Source organism: Ovis canadensis, chromosome 15 (genome assembly GCF_042477335.2).
Source record: "Ovis canadensis isolate MfBH-ARS-UI-01 breed Bighorn chromosome 15, ARS-UI_OviCan_v2, whole genome shotgun sequence".
In the NCBI taxonomy this organism is placed as follows: domain Eukaryota; kingdom Metazoa; phylum Chordata; class Mammalia; order Artiodactyla; family Bovidae; genus Ovis; species Ovis canadensis.
The window spans coordinates 70,940,673-70,955,208 of NC_091259.1; the positions used below are offsets into that span (position 1 = coordinate 70,940,673).

At 39.4% G+C, this 14,536-nt stretch overlaps 1 protein-coding gene across 4 annotated transcripts in view; it reads left to right on the forward strand.

The window, feature by feature from the left end:
• Positions 1–2,203: 2,203 nt before the first annotated feature.
• Positions 2,204–14,536, forward strand: part of HIPK3 (homeodomain interacting protein kinase 3) — an 82,147-nt gene continuing 69,814 nt past the window's right edge. For 2 of the 4 annotated variants that reach the window (XM_069554711.1, XM_069554713.1), the window contains exon 1: positions 2,204–2,818. The gene's annotated coding sequence lies outside the window, so the exon portion shown is untranslated. Of the gene's footprint in view, positions 2,819–2,967; positions 3,680–14,536 lie in introns of those variants that run through there. The other 2 variants (XM_069554712.1, XM_069554714.1) reach the window with 2 other exon arrangements.

A 14,536-nucleotide genomic window follows, 5' to 3' on the forward strand; every position in this document is an offset into this window, starting at 1 on the left:
ATGATGTACTCTGCATAGAAGTTAAAGCAGCATACGGCCTTGACTCCTTTTCCAATTTGGAACCAGTCTGTTGTTCCACGTCCAGTTCTACTGTTGCTTCTTGTCCTGCATACAGGTTTCTCAGGAGGCAGGTAAGGTAGTCTGGTATTTCCACCTCTTTAAGAATAGCTTTGACTACATGGACCCTTGTTGACAAAGTGATGTCTCTGCTTTTTAATACCTTGTCTAGGTTTGTCACAGCGTATCTGCCAAGGAGCAAGTGATGCTTTTGAATGAAAATTTTTAGCAATATTTTTGAACAAAAAGATTATTTTTTGACTATAAGCTTTTTACGCATAAACTTTTCATGTACAATTTAGTAGTCTGCATTTTAAAAAGAACTTAATTCTATGAGATACTTTCCATTTTCTAAAACAAATTTCATGAACTGGCTAAATCAGGGGTTTTGAAGAATTATATGGAGGTTGGTGTTCTGAATGGATAAGAGAGGGAGAGACTGGAGGTAAAGAGATTAAGAGACAATACATATAAACTAAGTGTTCATTTACTTATTCAGCTACATTTACTAAAGACTTATTATAAATGAGCTAGTGTAATAGGCATTCACAAAACAATCATTTTTTCTTTTTTAAATGATAGGATCCGCTCCTTGAACTTAGTGTTCTGAGTATCAGCGACAGGGCTAGAAAGGAAAAAAAAATCTTTCCTCTTTTCAGCTTCCTTCATAGATGTAGCAATGCTGTAATAGACAGAATAGAAGTGTCCCATTAGCAGTGACCCAGAGAAATGTTTTGCAAGAATTGTGAAAGTTTGAAGTTCTAGTGGAATATTTTTCTTGTTTCACTGATAGATTTTTCTATTATTGTAACTTTCTCCTTTGAGTCATGCTTTTATCCTTTTTTGGTTCTTTTGACTACTGCTTTTTTAAAAAAATCAAAAGTAACTAAATACTAAGTAAAAAGGAATGGCTAATATGCTGCTATCTGAGAGACGGTCAGTGTTTTGTTTTTCTATTTTGGAAACCTTTGCAACTGGTTATCCTCCCTAACTTGAAAACTGTTTCCAAAACGTTATTTCCTACCGCCTCAGGGCATACTATCCTTTTCTCTTTTAAAGGCATCCTTCAAAATACTCTTCTCCCAGATGGAAAAGCAGCAGGGAGTCAAGGTGTGGAGTTAAGTCAGGCTGCAAGTTGCCACTCCCCTTGCCCTTGCCTCAGTTACTGCAAGAGCATACATCTGGGGATAAATCCTTGTGTGGTAGAGTCAATCCTCCTAGTGATTATGAAGGGAACAAAGAGAGGGCCCTTCCACGCTTCAGAGAAAGGTGTTCTCATAAACACTAATTCAGGATAAAAAGAAACAGAGGAAATTAACATTTAAGAAGATTAACTCTGAATGATACCTATAAGGTCAGTTGTTCAATAAGGAAAAGCAGCGAGGGAGTACAGACCAGGACTCGGCTGGATAATCTTGGGTAGGTCACTTAAACTTCTTTGAATCCCTGCCCTACTTAAAAGAGTTTGGACCGAGGATCTCTTAAGGTTCTTTCATCTATAAAATTCTATGGTTCTAGGATGGAACCATCCTAGAAGGGCCATTCTGTTGATTTCCTAGTCTCCAAGAGGGAGATAACTAGTTTCTGGGAGAGGAGCTGACTGCCTTGATGGAGAATTATCAACGCAGAGGTGGGTGAACTTCTCATTTACGGGGGTTCGGACCGTAGCGATGCTTTTGGAGAATTTCCACGAGGGCCTTTCCCTCGTTGTTTAACCTGATTTTACAATTCTCTTGAAGCTTTGGGATGGCGGAGCGGGAAGAACCTATTCAGACTGGGATTGTTCACTTCAAGCATTTCCTTATTGTTAGATCTTAAAAAAAAAAAAAAAAACCGCCAAGAAACAGATCCGAAAGGGGTGGCAGGGGGAAACTATGATTACGGGATCTCGAAAGGCCTGTAAAATGCGCTTCCGCATTTTCATCTTTTCTTTGGCATTAGGACCTTTTAAAAAATAGATTTTTGGCGGAGTGGGCCCAAGAATGAGGCTGAGAACAGTAGAGGGGGTGCTGGCGTCGGGCAGCTCCGGATCGGGCTCTAGCCGGCCGCCAGGCGGGCTAGGAGCTACAAGGGCGCGGCTGCGGGCGGGCGGGCCCCGGGGAGGGGCTTTGCGGAGGCGCCGCGGCCCGACCCGAGCAGGGCCGCCGGGGCTCGGCGCGCAGAGCTGCCGGGCGGGCGGTGGCGCTGCGGAGGCGGCGACCGAGGCCGGCGGGCGCGGAGGAGGGGCCCGAGACTGGGGCGGCCGGCGGCAGCCGCCTCGGTGACGACTCCCGGCAGCGCGGCGACCAGAGGAGGCCGAGCCCCGGGCCCCGCCGTCGCCGCCGCCTCGGGCTGTCTTCCTTCTCCTCCAGTCTCGGCGGGGGCGTCAGGAATGGGCCCCAACCGCCGCGGGCCCCGCACGCTGCGCCGTCCGTAGGCCCCCCAGCAATCGGAGGCCGGCCGGCCGGCCTCTCACCAACCCTCACCCCAGCCGAACCGTCCCCACCCCAAATCCCCGGGAAGGAAGATGAGGGAAACGGGCCCGGCGCTCAGCAGCCAGAGCAGCAGCAGCAGCAGCAGTGGTCGGGGGAGGGTGTTTCGCCGTTTCCTCTCAGCCGCCAGGACAAGATGGCAGCGTCCGCGGAGAGGGGCTGAGCCCGGGCTGGGTGGTGCCGCCTGCTGAAGCGCTTGGCTCCCTGTCCCCGGCACGGCCCCGCACCCACCCCGGACATGCTCAGGGCTGCGGCCGCCCGAAGAGGGGAGAGCGCAGGCCTCTAGGAAGGTAAGGGACTAGGGTAAGGGGGCGCCCCCACCCAGGGGCGGGGGTTGGCGGTGGCGGGGGGAACGGCTCCACCAGCCGCGCCTGCGTTCGGAGGGCCAGCGGGCCCCTCCTCCAGACCCTCCCTGGGCCCGACGCCCCCTAAGCGGTCCGCACCCGTCGCGCGTTCCGCACCCGGATCCGCATCTCCTGTGCGCTCGTGCTCCGCGTTTCCGCCAGGCCCCCTTGGGGTGGCGGCTCCAGGCGTCTCCCTCGAGGCCGAGGCGCCCCAGGCCCGAGGCCGCCGGACGCGGGGGGCCGCGCGTGGTTCCTGCGCGCGGTGGCGCAGCCTCCGGGAAGCCGCGCTGGGGCTGGGCCCGGCGGCCCCCGCCGCCCCCTGCCAGGGTTGCGCAACGGCTCTTCCCAGCAACCGAAGTTTTGTTTAGTCCCACTGGTGGCGGGGGTGGGGGGGGGGCTCTTCCCTCCCCGCAGCCTGGGCCGTCACTACGGAGACCTCTTGTCTTTCATTAAGGGGAACAAACACAAACACACGCACGCACGCAACTTGAGCGCCGCGGCCGATGGCTGCGTCCCTGGCTTTGTGGCCCAGTCCCCAGCGTCGTCGGGCGGCGGGTCCGGAGGGTGTCAACTCGAGGGACGTGAGTGCGTGTGATTGTTGGGGAGGAGAAATGTGATCCGCCGCTCCGCGTCCCCCGCCGCGGCCGGAGGAAGGCGTGGCGGCCGCGCGGCAGGTCTGTTGCCGGCGTCTCTCGTTACGGTGGCGGCCGCCCGCTTCCCTTCGCGGCGCTGGGAGAACTCGCGGAAAGACTTCGGAGGAGAGAATGTCTGTTTTCCTGTCGAGAGGGAGACGGCTGTTTTAACATGGTATGTAGCTCTCGGCGAAGCCTGTTGTTTCCCAATCTTATCTCTGCTTGAGGAATTGCGCTGAAGGGTGTGTGCGTAAATTACCTTGGACCTGTTACAGAGCAGTCACAACACGTTCAGTCCTTGAACCGTGTTTTCACAACCTCTTGCTGCCCTGTTAGAATGTATTTTTCCACCTGTCAGTCGCTGCTTCTCATTAAAAGGAGCTTCTGTTAGCAACAGAGAAGTTTTTCAGATTATCGTCCAGTTTACAGGCAAAGCTCATGGTTGATTCCATTGTCAACTTTGATGTCTCTCTGGTCTAGGGCCAGAAAAGTTAGCTGGTAAACCAGCCTGTGCCTCTGTTTAGTAGTTTTGTGATTATTATTATTTTCTATTTTAGGTATTTGCTTGTTAGCTGTAGCTTCTGAAGATGAAGGATTTATATTTAAACCGTTTCCGTTTATTTCCAAGTTTTAATTACTGGGCGCTTTAAACTTTTAAGAGGTTCTCTTAATCAAATTTTTGATGAGAACTTTTAAGCAGGATCGGTGAGTTTTGTTACCCAACTAAAAACATTTTAATCCTGCATTCTCAATTTTTCAGAAGCTAGGCAAGCCTCACCATATGTTTGATAAGTCTAAATTCTGCTTATGCTTGCAAGTGCGGTGCTAATTTTATACAATGAGCCATGATAAGATTTTGATAGGTCATGATTAAACTTAGGATTTAAGTAAACAAAATAAGACTGACCCTTTTTGTTTTCTTAAAAAAAATAGTTTTTATAGTTTTGTTGGTTACCTCATGCCTTCATGCCACTTAAGAGTAATTGAGATGTACCAACCAGGTAAAGTTCCATGCTTTTTAATCAACAAGCTGTTTCTTGGTATAGTTATGGGTGTATCCGTGAAGTATAGGGTACTCTTGTTTGTGAAATACGATGGTTGAGGTTTATTTTTTTTTTCATATTTTTGAAACGTTTTTAATTTGTGTAAAGGTAAAGATGTGCTGATACATTTGATATTTTGGATATTTCATTGTGTGTGTTTCTTTTTTGGGAAAAATTGAATAATTTAATTTGTTCCTTAATTTTTTATACTCTAGGGATTATATTTAAAAAATTTTTGTGGAGAGCCTTAGCTTAAAACTATGTTTTAGAAAGATAAAATGAGCTTGAACTCTAGAACAGAGTCAGCCATTAAATGTTTCAGATTTATATTTGGACACTGCTGACTATAGTAGCTAAACATACATATTAGGCAAGCAGATCATAACCTGGTGAGCCAGTCTTAGTTTATTGTCATAATACCTTTTCCATAGAACTTGTCATTATCTTGCTTATAAACCAGTCATTGGCTTCTGGGCATGGAGTTTTAGAGTCACATAAAAGTGGATGATTTTTATGGAATAATTCTTCTTGTAAACATGCTTGAAAAGAAGCTTCAGATCATACTATTTTAATTTTTTGGATGTTCTGTCATGGGTATCATAAAACAAGGTGCAAATTACAGAGGTGGGTTTCTGTAGCTAGTAAGGCAGGGCACATAAGTATTTGTTGAATGCAGATTATTGAAAGCCCCACCCCCTTTTTTTTTCTTGCACCTTAAAATAGCAGCAGCTGTCAAGTGAACTTTTTCATTGAGCTTTGTTTTAAATATTTGATATATCAGCATTGAGGGCATCTCTATGGAAGGACAGATGAAGAAAATGTAAATTTCAGAGTGCTAAAATGCTGTTTCCCAATCCTGTTTCACATCCATTGAATGTAATACTTGTGTTTCCATTTGAATGTTAGAATGATTTATTCTGGTAACTTTTGACGTTAATTTTCTAAATATGATGATATGGTAGATTAGAATTGCATTATTGGTGGTTAGATAATTCAGAGTCTTTAAAAATATATAGTTTCCATTGTAACTTTACTTATGTTTGGATTTGGAGATGAAAATATCATGGCAATATTTAGATTGAAGGGTGTTTTAAGGACCTTTGAATTTTTCCACATTTAAAGTATCTGTCCAGAATTATTTTTGCTTCTTAACTATTAAAGGACATAAGATGCTTTACTGCATGATTATATTGTTGGTACCAAAAGAAATCTATGTGAAATTTCTGTGTTTGCAGCTGTCCTAGTTTCCTAATGTCTGAAGTTGAGACTCCCAGTGTGATATGTTTAACTTGGAAGTTACTTTTGATGACAAACCCTAGAACTTTGTAAAAATCAAGAAACCTATCAGTGTATTTTACTTTAAAAGAGCCCCTCCCTTCTCCTTCGTGTTCGCCCCCCCCCCCCCACTTGCTGAAAGCTTTGTGGTGGGTATAACCTTTTCTGTGTAATGCGAATGTAAGTCTAAATGAGTTATTTGAAATGTCCTTTCTGATTCTGGATTCAGCTGCTTAAAAAATTTATATATACACACACACATGCATATATATATATATATTTGTCTAATACGTTAAAGCATACAATTTAAGTTGAATATAGGGCTATAGATTTGGAATAGAAGTTTTAAATTAGTGGAGGATTTTAGGATTTGCCAAAGTCCACTCCTTTTAGTTGGATTGGTATAATTAAGAGTGATTTGGGGGAAGAACAGTTTAATATTAGTAGCTTTGTCACAGCTGTCCTTTTTAAAAAATCTTAATCACTGTCAAGACAGAAAGACATTTGGAGGATGTATGTTACACATTTTACCCGAATATTTGTTGAATTAGACCTTGACCAATTTGGCGGATCAGGCTGTTCTCCACAATTGCTACTTGGGCCATGTGTGACTACACAAAGGCAACATGTTGTCTCGGTTCTGAAGCACACCACTGAGTGCTAGGGCGCTAGAGCTGATCTCACTACTGCTGTGGGAATTAAGAGAACTGGATGAGTATTGGAAATACTGTATTTTTAGGGTGGCATTTATAGATTGTGTACAGTTACGACACTAAGCTGATTTACTTTGTCTTTCATATTTAGTAGTTAATGGCAAGAAAGCTGTCTTTTTTTTCTTTGAAAGCTGTCTTTTTCTAATGCAAAAGTCTTTGGAATGAAACAAACCAAGATAATATTTTTTTTAGCTTAAGTCCATTTTATTTTGATCCAAACAATTTATCTAATTTTCTGAGTGAGCATTTTTCACTCCTCAGGGAGACTGAGGGGAAGGGAAGGGAAGGTAGAGAAAGGGGAGATGCTTCAGAGGAAGCTGGGCTGTGGTGGGGGTGATGGTGAGGCGTGGGTTTCATTGGATTTGAGAGACTTAAGAAATCTGTTTTAAATGTTCAAGTTGCTACAAACCAGAGTTCTCTTAGTTGTAAAGGCAATGAAATATTGTGGTAGCTTGGAGGAAAGATTATGAATATGGCATTGGCACCTGCCGAATAATCATTCTTGTGAAATAATATGTTTATCATCCTTGACCAGTTTTTAAATCCTCCCCAGCCCCCAATTTATTTTCCTTAAAGTATAATTTAGGGAAGATAAACTTTGTATACAATTAAAAAAAAAAGAACATGTTACAGGCCTATCTTGAAATTAGAGGTGTGACAAGAACAGAACATATTGCCATTATGATGAGTTTGATTTATGGGAATAATTTTTAGTTTTTGGAGACCCTTAAAAATAAAACTGAAGTGCACTTAATACGTGAATTTAGGTTTTTCGAAACACAGGCTTCTTTGTTACACAGTTCATTTTTACATTCTAAGAGGAACATCTCTTTTAAAGATTAGACTTCCAGATACTTTTTGGTGTTGCATTTTCTTTCTTGCTTTGTCTTTTTTTGTGTGTGTGTTTTTTAAATGAAAAGGTGGTTACACCTAAAAGAAGTAGAGTTTTGTGGAATAGGGAAAAATAGTACTTGGCTCCTCTGAACTGTACCTTTTCCTTGATCTAAGTGCAGTAAAGTTGCTCAGTTGTGTCCGATTCTGTGACCTCATGAACTGTACTCTGCCAGTCTCCTCCATCCATTGGATTTTCCAGGCAAGAATACTGGAGTGGGTTGCCATTTCCTTCTCCAGAGGGAATCGAACCTGGGTCTCCCGCAATGCAGGCAGTCTCTTTACAGTCTGAGCCACTAGGGAAGTGAGGATCTAAGTTGTGAAAAAACGGTTATTTAGTATAACTCTTTGGTCACATTGAAAATAAGAGATTGCCAGGGGTGGTCAGATTTAGTTCTTTTTCATGTATTTTAGTTCTTATTAATGCTGGAGTACCTTTTCTAATTGGAAAAAAATTGTTTTAAGTTTGATAGATACTGAAATAATCAAATCAGCAGACTATGAATCACTCTCTCCCTCCTTTAAAATTTTGTAATCATTTATTATAAATTATATTTGATTACACACGGATTACCAAGGAAATTGTCTTCAGGATTTGATAGAAAATATAAAACTTGGCTAATTAATTGACTAGTATTTGACTAGCCAATTAATCCATTTTAGAAATTTTAAAAAGTATTTGATTTACTAAAAAAGCATTTATATTAACTTCAAACTCTTCAACTTCTTCCTGCTTTGTTGCATATTGTTCATAAATAAAATGTTACAGTTTTTGAAAAACAGAAGGTAAACTTTGCAGAAAATAACTTGTTTAAAAATGTTTCCTCCCCTATAAAGCAATTATTTTAAAGGCGTAAAAATTTAATTACCGTATATATTGACTGTGTGTTATCTGTTTAATAATACATCAAGAGTCTTGTAGGTCTGGTAAACTATACTACTTTAGATAAATAATGCTCAGTCTTACATAGTTAATAAGTTAGATGGACTGATAACATTGAAAATTGAACCTGACTTTCTAGAGACATTTTTTTAAGAGTATAATACTTCTGAGGACTTTAAATCTGTAATTTATTGTAACTTTTAATGAGATTAAATAGGGTACAGTGACATAAAACCACAATGAAAATTAGAGGTTATGTGCTAGATAGCCTATAGCTATGATGCTGTGTTTCACTACATTCTTAAAACAAAACATGTTTTGGGCCAGTCTCAGTGGAGACAATACAGGTATCTCTATAGTATATTAATTATAGTTTTGTATTTTAAGTTAGATAAGAATAGTATTGGGTTTAAAAGTATTGGGTTTTTAATCCAGTTAGTATGCTTTAAATATTTTTTTGTAGCTGGATCATTGACTCTGATCACAAATAAATGAAATTTTATTGTGATAGGTAAAACAATGATAAATAAGTATATGAAAGTTATCTAGTACATGTTTGAGTGCCCATTAACTGCAAATTACTGTCTATGGATTAAGGGTAAGACATGATAATCTCTGCTTTGAGGAAGTATATGCTATGAATTTTATTTTTGTGATAATCTTTCCATCAAGTCTAGCCAATTTAGTATTGTAATAGGCTTATATTGCCTAATAGAGATGTGTTGTGTTATTTAGTCACTAAGTTGTGTCCAACTATTTTGTGACCTGAGAACTGTAGCCTACCAGGTTTCTCTCTCCATGGGATTTTCCAGGCAGGAATACAGGAGTGGGTTGTCGTTTCCTTATCCAGGGAATCCTCCCAACCTAGGTATTAAATCTGCGTCTCCTGCATTGGCAGGCGGATTGTTTATCATTGAGCCACCAGGGAAGCGGTTGAGTAGTGTAATTGCCTTTATTGCCTTATGGAGACATACATATGTTAATTTAAATGACGGAGAGGGTCATTTCTCAAATACGATTAATTTCATTCTCTTATTCTCTAGTGGTTCCTTCTGGACTTGCCCAATTCTTCTATTGCCTGAGAAAGTTATTATAGGATTGCCTCTTCTAATTATATTATTACTTTCTCAGCTTGGAGTACGGCTCTCCAAATCTCATTCTTATGCCATCTGTGGGAAGAAAACAGGTGAAAACTGGGTATAGATAGAACTTCATTTTAAGGTACTTTTAAAAATATTGAAATTTCTGGCTATAACTCATTTTAAAACCACTCTTCAGGAGGGATGTTATTTGTGTACTTAATTTGTGTAAATCAAGTCTGTCTTATGTTGAAGTCCTTTTAACAGTCATGCAAAAGGCAAGTGTTGTATTGTGTTTCTGCTGTTACAATAGTGTATGATAAATTCTTAATGAACTTTGATAATTTGGTAACATTTTGATATCTTATACATGTGTATTTAAAATGGAATTCTTTTTCTTTTTGGCCACACTGTACATCTTGCAGGATCTTAGTTCCCCTACCAAGGATTGAACCCAGGCCCCCACGGTGAAAGTTGTGAGTCCTAACCCCTGGACCACCAGGGAATTCTCTAAAATTGTTTTCTGTATGGGAACCTACTCAGAGTATTAGGGACTATAACATAATTGGTTTCCTAATAGCTTTTGAGTAGGAAATAGTTGGAATGCTTGCCTTGTCAGTTGCCCTAAGCCTAGTGTGACAGTGCTGGAAGTATTTCTAGTGGCTACTTTGAAACTTGCAAAATCACTTTTAAAATATCTCATACCTGAAGTTATATCTAGCTTGAAATTGTTTCCTATTAATCTGATTGGAAGAAAATAAAATATCTCAATTTATAACCTATTTTTATAAAATAATATATTCCATTGTAGGGGAAAGGTTACATTAAAAAATATAAAATCATATCTAAACTGTTCTTTGGTCAGAGACCATGTCTCAAAGGTTTTTATATCTCCTCAACTGCCTGCTTGACATTGGGAAATCAAATATAATTATCATTGATAGTGTGATAGTGAAGTCGCTCAATCGTCTCCGACTTTTGCGACCCTATGGACTGTAGCCTACCAGGCTCCTCTGTCCATGGGATTTTTCTAGCCTAGAGTACTGGAATGGGTTGCCATTTCCTTCTCTAATAAAAGTAGTCATAAATCATAAAAGTAGTCAAATACTGGCATACTTTATTGAGTAGCTTGACTGGTACCTGACCAGGCAATTGTGAATGTATCAAAGACCCATTTGACTTCTCAAAACGCTATTTTTCCCCTTACCTCCTTAATTCTAGCAAATGAGTTTGTTTCTTAGGTAGAGGTCAACAGACATCAACTTCCTCCAGATTTCCAACCCTTTGCTTCCGAGTATAACTTCTACCGTCACCCATTTTGTTTTTCCACTAATCTCTCAAGAAAAGAAATACCTCTTTTCCTCCAAGACTACTCCCTATTCTCTTTTGTGGATTTCATCCTAAAATGTTTTTCAGCATCTTGAACCTATCCAGTAACTTCAGTTTCCCTCTTTTTCTTGACCCCTTTTCTTCGATCTTAAACAGGCATCTTTTAATTGTGCCTCCGAAGGTCTGCGGACCTATCTTCCCTACTCTATTTCTTCCACATTTCTTAATGTGTACTCTAGCCTCTACTTGCAGTCCATGGGGTCGCTAGGAGTCGGACGTGACTGAGCGACTTCACTTTCACTTCTCACTTTCATGCATTGGAGAAGGAACTGGCAACCCACTCCAGTGTTCTTGCCTGGAGAATCCCAAGGATGAGGGAGCCTGGTGGGCTGCCGTCCGTGGGGTTGCACGGAGTCGGACACGACTGAAGCAACTTAGCAGCAGCAGCAGCAGCAGCAGTCTCTACCTGACAATGTAGCTCTCTGTCCATGCCACTCTGGTGAAGTTACTCCCGCTAAGCTCTCCAGTAGTTTTCTTTTATTCGTGCTTTGTGTATTTCTCCAGATGATTGCATCCAGTCATTATTCAGTTCTCAGCTTCTTGTAGCTCATCTTCTGAATTGTCTCCTGAACTCACTGTTTCCTGTACAGGTAGCTCAAACTGAATTAATAATCTTACTTCCAAATTTGTTCCTTTTTCTGTATTTCCTTTTTGGTATTCATATTTATTTTCTGTTGTGGTTTTAATGTTTGAAACTTTAAGTCTTAAACTATTCTTTTTTCTGATGAGTGTATTAAAAAAATAAATACTAAATACTAAAGACAAACAGCCATAACTGCTTTGCAAAACAACATCTTTCAGTTTTTATCAAGTCTCCTTTTTGGAAATCCATATTAAGAAAATAAAGTATGTATAAAAACTATATGAAAATATTATTTACAACTTTATAAATGTGAAAAAACTGGGAAAAAAGCAGTCTAGCAGCTTACGGTATGCATATGTGGTAGAATATTATGCTGCTGTTAAGAGAACAAATTGACATCAGGTTATACATGTATTATGATTATAAGCATGTAATAAAACATACATTAGAATGACTGAAGGAAATGTTTTTATGCAAAATGTTAAATTTCACAGATTAGTCCACTCATTCTAGCCATCTGATTTCAAGTAACGATAAGGCTTAGTGATAATTTTTACTCTCTGAATTTGCAAGACTTCTATGAATAAATAACATTTAAGTCATAACATTGTGATATGACCATTTTGGCATAGTCATCATGTATAGTTAATATGGAATCATTAGTTTTACATATGAGATTCTATCTAGCCTCTTACACAATTGCCTGAAAAATGGCATGAGGTCAGTTTTGGCCAATAAGAAATTTTTAGTTATTATCTGGAGGATAAATTTCTCATCAGTAAGCTATAACTACTTTGTGGCCATTTTTAAATGATTTAGTGTGTTTTTGTTTTATGCCATGGAATCAGTAGCTAGCCTTAATTTTGAATTAAAAATTAGGGGGCTTTCCTGGTGGCTCAGTGGTAAAGAATCCGTGCACCTATTCAGGAGACTCAAGTTTGATCCCTGATCCAGGAAGATCCCACATGCAGCAGAGCAACTCAGCACCTTGGCCACAGCTATTGAGCCTGTGCTCTAGAGCTTGGGAAATGCAACTTTTGAGCCCACGTGCTGCAACCATGGAAGCCAGCTTTCCTCAAACCTTTACTCCACAACAAAAGCCACTGCAAATAAGAAGCTTGCCCAATGCAAAGGAGAGTAGCCCCTGCTTACTTCAGCACAGCCAAAAATAAATAAAATAAATTATTTGGGAAAAAATGTGTTAGATATTACAGGCAACTTGAATCTCAATTACTTTCTTTTTTAAAAAATTTATTGAAGTATAGTTGATTAACAGTGTTGTGTTAATTTCTGATGTATAGCAAAATGATTTGCTTATACATATATATACACATATCTATATCATTTTTCATATTTTCCATTATGATTTATTATAGGATATTGAATATAGATATTGAGTATACTGTATACCCTGTGGTATATAGTAGGACCTTTCTGTTTACCAGTTCTATGTATAATAGTTGGCACTGCAGTCCCTGCTCTCAATTCATTGCCCCTGCCCACTTAACAGTCACAAGTCTGTTATATTTGTGAGTCTGTTTCTTTGAATTAAAATTTTTTTGAGTTAAACTTTCTTAATCATGTTTTTATCTTTTAATGCGTTAGTGTTGTTAAGAAAACTCTTTAGCCAGATAAATCTTGAGTTTTTCTTATCATTGTAATTCTGATACATATAATTGTATGGTTTCTGTGAGCTTGTTGTGGAAGAAATAAATGTTTATGTGACCCTTGCTAAATGGATATAAATCTGCAGTTTTAGTTCACAGCTTATTACGTGCAACCCAACAATGTGTCACTTTAAGAAGTTAATGGTTAGAGGTAGTCAGAGCCAAACAGAAGCAGTTGTAATAGTTTCTAAGAATTCAGCAGTCCTCTAAGAGTACTTTTGAGAAGCTGATTGTTTTTCCTCTGTAGGGCTTTATGAATTGCTTTGTTCTTTAGTTTTTTTTTCTGGCTTTCTTAAGGATATCCATTGTAAATTTCTGCCCTGTCCTCTTCCTCAAATTTGTCATGAGAATAAGAGTGAGGTCTTTGTTTTTCTTAACATAGTCTCATTTCTGTTCCTTCTATTGTTTCTCGCTTGATACCATAGAGGTTCCAGAAGCGCAGGATTTCCTGATGCCATTGTGAAAGATCATCTTCACAAGAGGTATATGACATTTAAAATTTGAAAGTAAAGTTTCTTTACTTAAGAAAGGTTTTTGAAGGTACTTCACTAAATTCCTCAAAAAGGACTTTTCTATAAAATGGCTTATCTGGCAACCAGCTATGAAGAGAGAGAACGTAATTGAAGGGAGAAAAAAAATTATGAATTTAGCAGTGTAGATTGCATCAGGAACATACAGGGTCTTAACATAATTTGGAAAGAACAAGGAATTGACTTTTTTGTTCCAGTTTATTTTTTCAAGTCCTAAAATGTCTTTCATAAAGATTTTTCAAAACCAAAAGTACTAAAATCAAGCTTATGCAACTGTAAGTTTTTGTCTCTTCAGCTCTTAGAAATGCAAAACTGTTATTAGTGGTGCATGGTGGTGGGCAGCTACTGTTCTCACTTCACACTAGTTTTTAGACTTTCAACTCTTGTAGTCTGTGTAACTCTTGAGTGATAGTACTGTTATCTATGAAGAACACTGTATAGAAGGGGAATCTTAAATTTGTTTATTTAGCATAGCCCATAATTTAAAATTTTTTTGTAGAACTTGACCTTTAATTCTATAAATGTTCATTTAGAACTTTGAACTCTTATCACTTTTAAAAATCTTAACTTGTCAGCAGCATTTTTTTTTCCTTATATTGCTTGATCAGCAGTGGATGTTTGATCAAATTATTAATCTATGGTTCAGCTTCCTCTGAATTGCTTCAGAGGTGTTTTAGGTTAGGAAATATTCATGCTTTAACAGTTGGTTACATGGATTTTTGTTTTAATAAGAAATAAAAATTTTGTAGTGATTCTTTTGGGACAGACTTTCCTACAAAGTAGAAGACAATTCATTTGGCTTTCTAGAATGGAGTTATTCATAACTGAAAGATGTAAGGCTGTTTAATATTTCTAATAATCCACTGGTAGGTACTAGCATTGGTAGATATTGTGTGATGAATTTAAGGAAATTTTCTTTTGTATTTGTTTTATAAACTAGATTTGAATTATGAATCTTAAAGTTTATTTCAATAAAAAG